At 42.4% G+C, this 5974-nt stretch overlaps 1 non-coding gene across 1 annotated transcript; it reads right to left on the bottom strand.

Annotated features, from left to right (window-relative positions):
* Positions 1–5494: 5494 nt before the first annotated feature.
* Positions 5495–5567, bottom strand: TRNAM-CAU. The gene has a single exon. It is a non-coding gene; the product is annotated as a tRNA-Met (tRNA).
* Positions 5568–5974: the final 407 nt, after the last annotated feature.

The raw sequence follows: 5974 nt of genomic DNA, 5'->3' as shown, positions 1-5974 counted from the left end.
AGCCAGAGCCGCCATCCTGCGCACGCTCGCCTCGTTCCTGGGCCGAGCCGCCACGCCTGGCGCCGCCCCGCCAGTCCGGCCTCGCTGCTGCCTCACGCGCTTGCCCGCACCGCCTGGCGCTGCTGGTCCGGCTCCGCTCGCCCAACGCCCCGCCTGGGCCCGCAGCTTGCGCCGCCCGCCTCCGCTCGGCCGCCTGCTCCCGCGCGCCGGCTACCGCAGCCGCCAGCCGCGCCGTCCCTCCTCCGTCTGGGCCGCCGCGCTCTGCTGTCTCGCCCCCGCCCGGGCCTGCCTGCGCGGCGCCCGCTCGCGCGTCCACCAGCCGCCGCTCGGGCCCGCTGCTCCCGCACGCTGCCGCTCCGGCTTCCGCACGCCGCACGCCCGCGCCTGGGAGCCACACCGCTCGGGCCCCGCTCGGGACCGCCGCCTGCGCCTGAGCCGCGCGCCCCAGCCTGCTCCTGTGGTGCTTGTGCTGATCCGATTGGAGGAGGAGAGAGAGAGGGAGAAAGAGGAAAAGAAACAAGGAGAGAAGAAGATAGGTGGCCGGGTAAAAGAAACAGGAAGGGCACCGGATAAGGGAGAGCAGAGAAGAAGGTCAAGCAGGATTCTCCAAGGGCGTATACGCAAAATCAGAGAATTGCAGGGGCCTAATTGTAAAACAAAATTTCCCGTTGATTTAAAACTCAAATGAAGAAATGCCCAAAACGAAAGTTGGAGAGTTTTTCAAACTCTACAACATTGCTTTAGGGCTCAAGTTCAAAAGCTCAAAACTTATATTTTTACACGTGAATCTTTGAATAAAAGTCGGAATTGAATTGCTTTTGTCCTAAAAGAGTAATTTTATAAAATTCAGGACTTAAATGCAAGCATTTATGACATGTCATGATGACGGGATAGAATCGTCATAATGATTGGATAGACATGTCATGATGACTTGCACTTTTACACTTTAGCCCTGAGTAACTTTGGAAATTACTTTTGTAAATCAAATATTTGCATAAAAGGACTTGTACTTTTATAAAATTGCATAAATACCCTTATTTTTACCACTTTACCCAAAATTTTTACATATTTCGACACGCGCATTTCCAATGCAACTTTTGAGTAAATATATATATTTTTACAAAACATAAAGTAAGAAAAACATACTTACAAAACCACCCTTTACTTATTTCAAAATTACCTTAATCCAAATACATTTTGCAAAAACAACCCTAGGTTTTTCTGTAATTACAAAAATACCCTTTTTACTTGTACTTTTAAATTTTCAAAAGTTTCCCATAAACACACATAAGCTTTATACAAACAAACACATATTTCACACTAACAAAATATTTGCCTAGCATTGCAAATACATGAACTGTCACACTTGGCGTGCGGGCCCAGAGAGAGTAGCTCGCCGGGGATCTCGGGAAGGAGTTGCGCCGGAGAAGAAAGGGGAGAGAGAAGGGGCCGACAGGTGGGGTCAGGCTGAGTGAATGACTGAGAACAGAAGGAATGACTGAGAAAAGAACGGGAATGACTGAGAAAAGAAGGAATGACTGACCTACTTTCCTGTTTCCTCCCTTTTGTTTCTTTTTCAAACAACTCGATTCTATTTGAATTCAACTCAAATTTGAATTCAACTCCTATGCACTCAACCAAATAAAACTTATGCACCAGCATGAATGCACAAACATGTTGAACCTAAAATAAATTTTAATTCTTTGTGAATTAAATTATAAATAAATGCAAGCTAGGCAAAATAAACCCTTGGAACAATTTCTGGAGCCGAATTAAATTCATTATAAATCTCGAAATTTTACCTTAGGGTGTTACAGGTGTAGTGATTGCGGGTTCTGTTCGTTCGGAGCCTTGGATCATCAACGTCGAGTTCTCCACCAATCAAGTTTACCGTTTCTCTCGGAAGATCAGGACTCAACCTCCTATCAAGTGTATTAGTTATCAGGTTGCCCGTGAGGTATTATTGTGTGCCCTTTAGATTGATTGTTGTTCCTCATCCTAAAGTCCACAAAAAACCCTAAAAAGATTTGTTTCCCCATCCTACAACCATCAATTAGCCTTTGCACTTTCGTTTTCAGAGTCTGCATCGCTGAATTTGTGCCCTAGTTATAGTTTTTTTTTGCTGGTTTGGGTCGTGTTTTTAGTTTAGTTTACGTTTTGCATGGTAGTATCTTGTCCGTTTCAATCTCGTCGTCGTGTCCAGATTAGATTTGTTTCTGTCCAGTTTGGTATTTTGATCATAACTCTGTCATACAAACTCATATTTGTGTCTTCTTAAACTCTATGGAAATCTTGTAAAATTATCTATAACTTTTTCAATAGTGAGATTGTCCAGAAAAATCGATATCAGGGAGTAATATGCATAGGAACAGAATCTGTTTGTGACCCAGAAATTGTTGAGCAGTCTGTATTTCGGGGCCCATATCTCTAGCTTCCTTATTTCAAAATAGGTGTTCCATATAGAAATTGAAGATAAACAGTTGATCTACAACTTTGGTATTATGTGTTTTGACATTTGAGGCTGTTAAGAAGGTCAGATAGTCTGTTGAATTTGAACCTGAAAATCTATGTTATACAGACGAGGATTTTGTGATTATCTTCAATTGTATCTTGTTCTTGCGGCACTTTTGAGAAAACAAAGATATTAAAAAAGGCAAGTGAAAAAAAAGAGCCGCACAAAAAAAATAAGAAAAAAATCAAAAGTGCTTGCATCCTTTGTGTCCCTTGTGATTCAATATATGACCTGCTAGCTTGAACTATTCTAGAAATACGTTTAGGCCAGCAACTTAGACAAGTACTTGGGGCACTTATTCATCTTTGCTATCTGTCATCGAATTATGTTCCACCTCACCACTATATTTGGCCTCCAAAAGCTCCACATATATAATCTTCTCTCGACTAGAACAGGTACTCCTTTGCAATCACACCCACGTTCTACGTGTTATCACTCCTGCCACCGTTTGCCACTTGCAGTGCTGGTAAGAACCTTGTAAGAGCAGGGTAAGACGCTTCATACTGTGTGATTTCACATCCACTCGCTTGAGTAGTCGTCGGGGTCATATCATTGTTGTCTTCTTTTATTTTCACTAAAATGATAGGAACATCCAGTCTGGAGCTCCGCGACATGATGAGAGTTCTGTGTGATGCATTCAACATGGGCACTGAAAATTTGAAGAGAGTTTCAGGATTTGTTGAACGGATAGACACGATGGCGACTCGTCTACCACAGCCTACAACTTCTTCCACAGATTATATACAGGATGTTGAGAGTGAGGATGCGAGAGACAACCTGTTGGAGAAGAAAGAACTTGTAAGCAAAGGTAATGATATTGGTGGTACAACTCGAGGTGAGAATAATTTTAATGCGCTAGATTTTCCCACAATTCATGCTACCGTAGAGCAATCTACAGTGAAATATTTTCTTAATTTGTCTTTATCAAAAGATGGTTGTCTTGATATTCCTTGTGATAAAGAAAAGTTGTGTGATGATGCTTATGTTATTTCGGTGCCACATCTTATGATAGAGATTGATATTGTTGTTTCTAAAACAACCACATGTGCTGAAAATAATATTTTTGTTGCTATAACTAGTGCGCATGATGAGCTCAAATTGTTATCTTCCTTAAATACTTTGGGTTATATTGAATTTGATATGTTGTGTAATCTGAATTATTTGGAGGATACACTTTTTACATGTTCTAAGTTGGCACGTTTGCATAATCATACATATCATTTTATTGGAAGGTATAATTATAATGGACAATATATGGTACATCGAGTTTATATTTGTTCAGATCTAAAAGCATCTTTTGTTGAACACCAACATGGTCATATAGAGAGCTATAGTAACACTAATCCTATAATATCAAGTTCCTCTAGTTTGGTTTTAAGAAACAGTTTCACTTCCAAGAAGGGGAGTATTGTTGGCTATTAAATAGGACCTCTTCAACACCTGCACTCAAACCGAGGATGGTTTGCTTTCAAGAAGGGGAGAATGATGAGGACATGACTCGTATGGATACAAACATAATAAGAACATATTTGGGGAGAGATATGGATAATGAGTATGTGATATGCTTATGTACAACCATTCGTGCTAAAGATAAGGTGAGCTTGTTCCTATGTTATTTGTTTACTTATTTTAAGAATAGATTGCTACCTAAAAATATTATTATAATTAGGAATCATGGAGATGATGATGGAGTACTCAAAGATAGGCATGGAGGGGGAGAGGACCAGCAAGGGACATCCAACCCAAGTTAGAGTCCTAAACAATATCAAATTCGAGTTCATCTCGGATTCCAGAACCTTACTTCACCAAAACTGACGCCCTGGCCACATACGGAGTCGGATTTGGATGTTCTATATAAGGTTGGAACCAGAATTTCATAGAGCTTCCAATGGCATTGGTCCCACCTCAAAATACCTTTTGAGTTGATGGGAATCATCAACACAAGTGGGCATCCAGAATCTGACAGGGTGTTGTGTCACCGTCTTTTGGGCCGTTGGCCCGTGTACCGTGCTGAAGCCCGTTAGGGTTGCGTCCAGAGAACTTGCATGCCCCTAACTCCCTTTTATTCAGTAGCCATGTCCACCTTAGGGTTTGGGGTTTTGCGTAGATTCAATCTGTCATCAAATAGTATCGCCGTTCATCGGTTTGTGAGACCCCATCTCGTAATCAAGTCTGTTTGATTGCATCCCCTGTTCTTGCTTGTGTTCTTGATTACGCTTGTAGAGATAAGCCTTCGTGGCGAGGTCATTTGTGTGACACGGGTGATAACCAACGGAGCAGTGGTGTAGTGATTGCGGGGTTCTGTTCGTTTGGAGCCTTGGATCATCAACGTCGAGTTCTCCACCAATCAAGTTTACCGTACCTCTCGGAAGATCGGGACTCAACCTCCTATCACCGCCTGTTAGTGAGCACGAGAAGAGAAGGGCGTGCGGGTTGGCTGGACCGGGGGAGGAGCTGGCCGGCAGGGCTGGTTGGGCCGTGTGGGAGAAAGAGAGGGGGAGGAACAAAGGCCGGCTGGGCTTGGGCCGTAAGGAAGAAAAGAGAGAGGGAAAAAAGAAAAAGGAGAATGGGCTGGGCCCAAAGAGAAAAAAGAGTGAGAAAGAGAATTGCATTCAAATGCATTTAAATTTAAATTTGAAATTTAAATTCAAATGAAAAACAAATAATAAAACAATGCAATGAGGCATGAACCAGACAAAATCTATATTTCCTTATATTTCTTTTTATGGTTAAGTAAATTACTATTAATTGATGGTAAATGCTCTAAAATCAAAATAATGGAATAAAACCTTATGGATCCTAAAAGGAATCTAGCAAAATTTATTTAGGTTCCTAATTTGAAAATTAGGGTATTCAAAACCTACCCCCCTTAAAAGGGATCTCATCCTCGAGATTCGGCTTGGCTAGCAAAGAGTTGGGGACTCCTTGATGCCAGTCTGTGCTTGCTGTCATGCTGGCAAAAGCGGGGGTTTCGGCCGGTTTTACCTACTATTGGATTTGAACCAATGACTCTCGCCGTATGAAAGCGATACTCTAACCGCTGAGTCAAGTAGGTCAAGCTGAGTCAAGTCAGAGAAAATCGAAAAAAAGAGAAAGCCAACCAAAGCGCAACCTTTGCACATGAAGGGTTGATGATACTTCCTCTGGTGGGTATGCAGGTTTGTGATACTTTGTCGCTTTAGCAAGTTTGTGGGCCCATGGATCCAAGGTTCATTCTTGGGAGCCCTCCTATGTTACGTCTGTGTTTCTTTGCATGTGGATGAAGCTAAGCTAGAACGGGCTCTACTGGAGTTCGGCCAAATACATTGTGTTTGGCCGAACATGAGTTTCCTCTATTTTCGTCGCTTTTGCGTCCATGTGGCATCTGCATCACAAACTCACCAAAACTTGTGGAACATGTTAGAATAAACCCCTAGAGCTATGGTGTTTCATGAATTTCTCCAATTTTATACATTGTTGGTA

This window comes from Panicum hallii, chromosome 3 (assembly GCF_002211085.1).
Source record: "Panicum hallii strain FIL2 chromosome 3, PHallii_v3.1, whole genome shotgun sequence".
NCBI classification, from domain to species: domain Eukaryota; kingdom Viridiplantae; phylum Streptophyta; class Magnoliopsida; order Poales; family Poaceae; genus Panicum; species Panicum hallii.
This window is presented reverse-complemented; position numbering and strand designations above follow the sequence as displayed.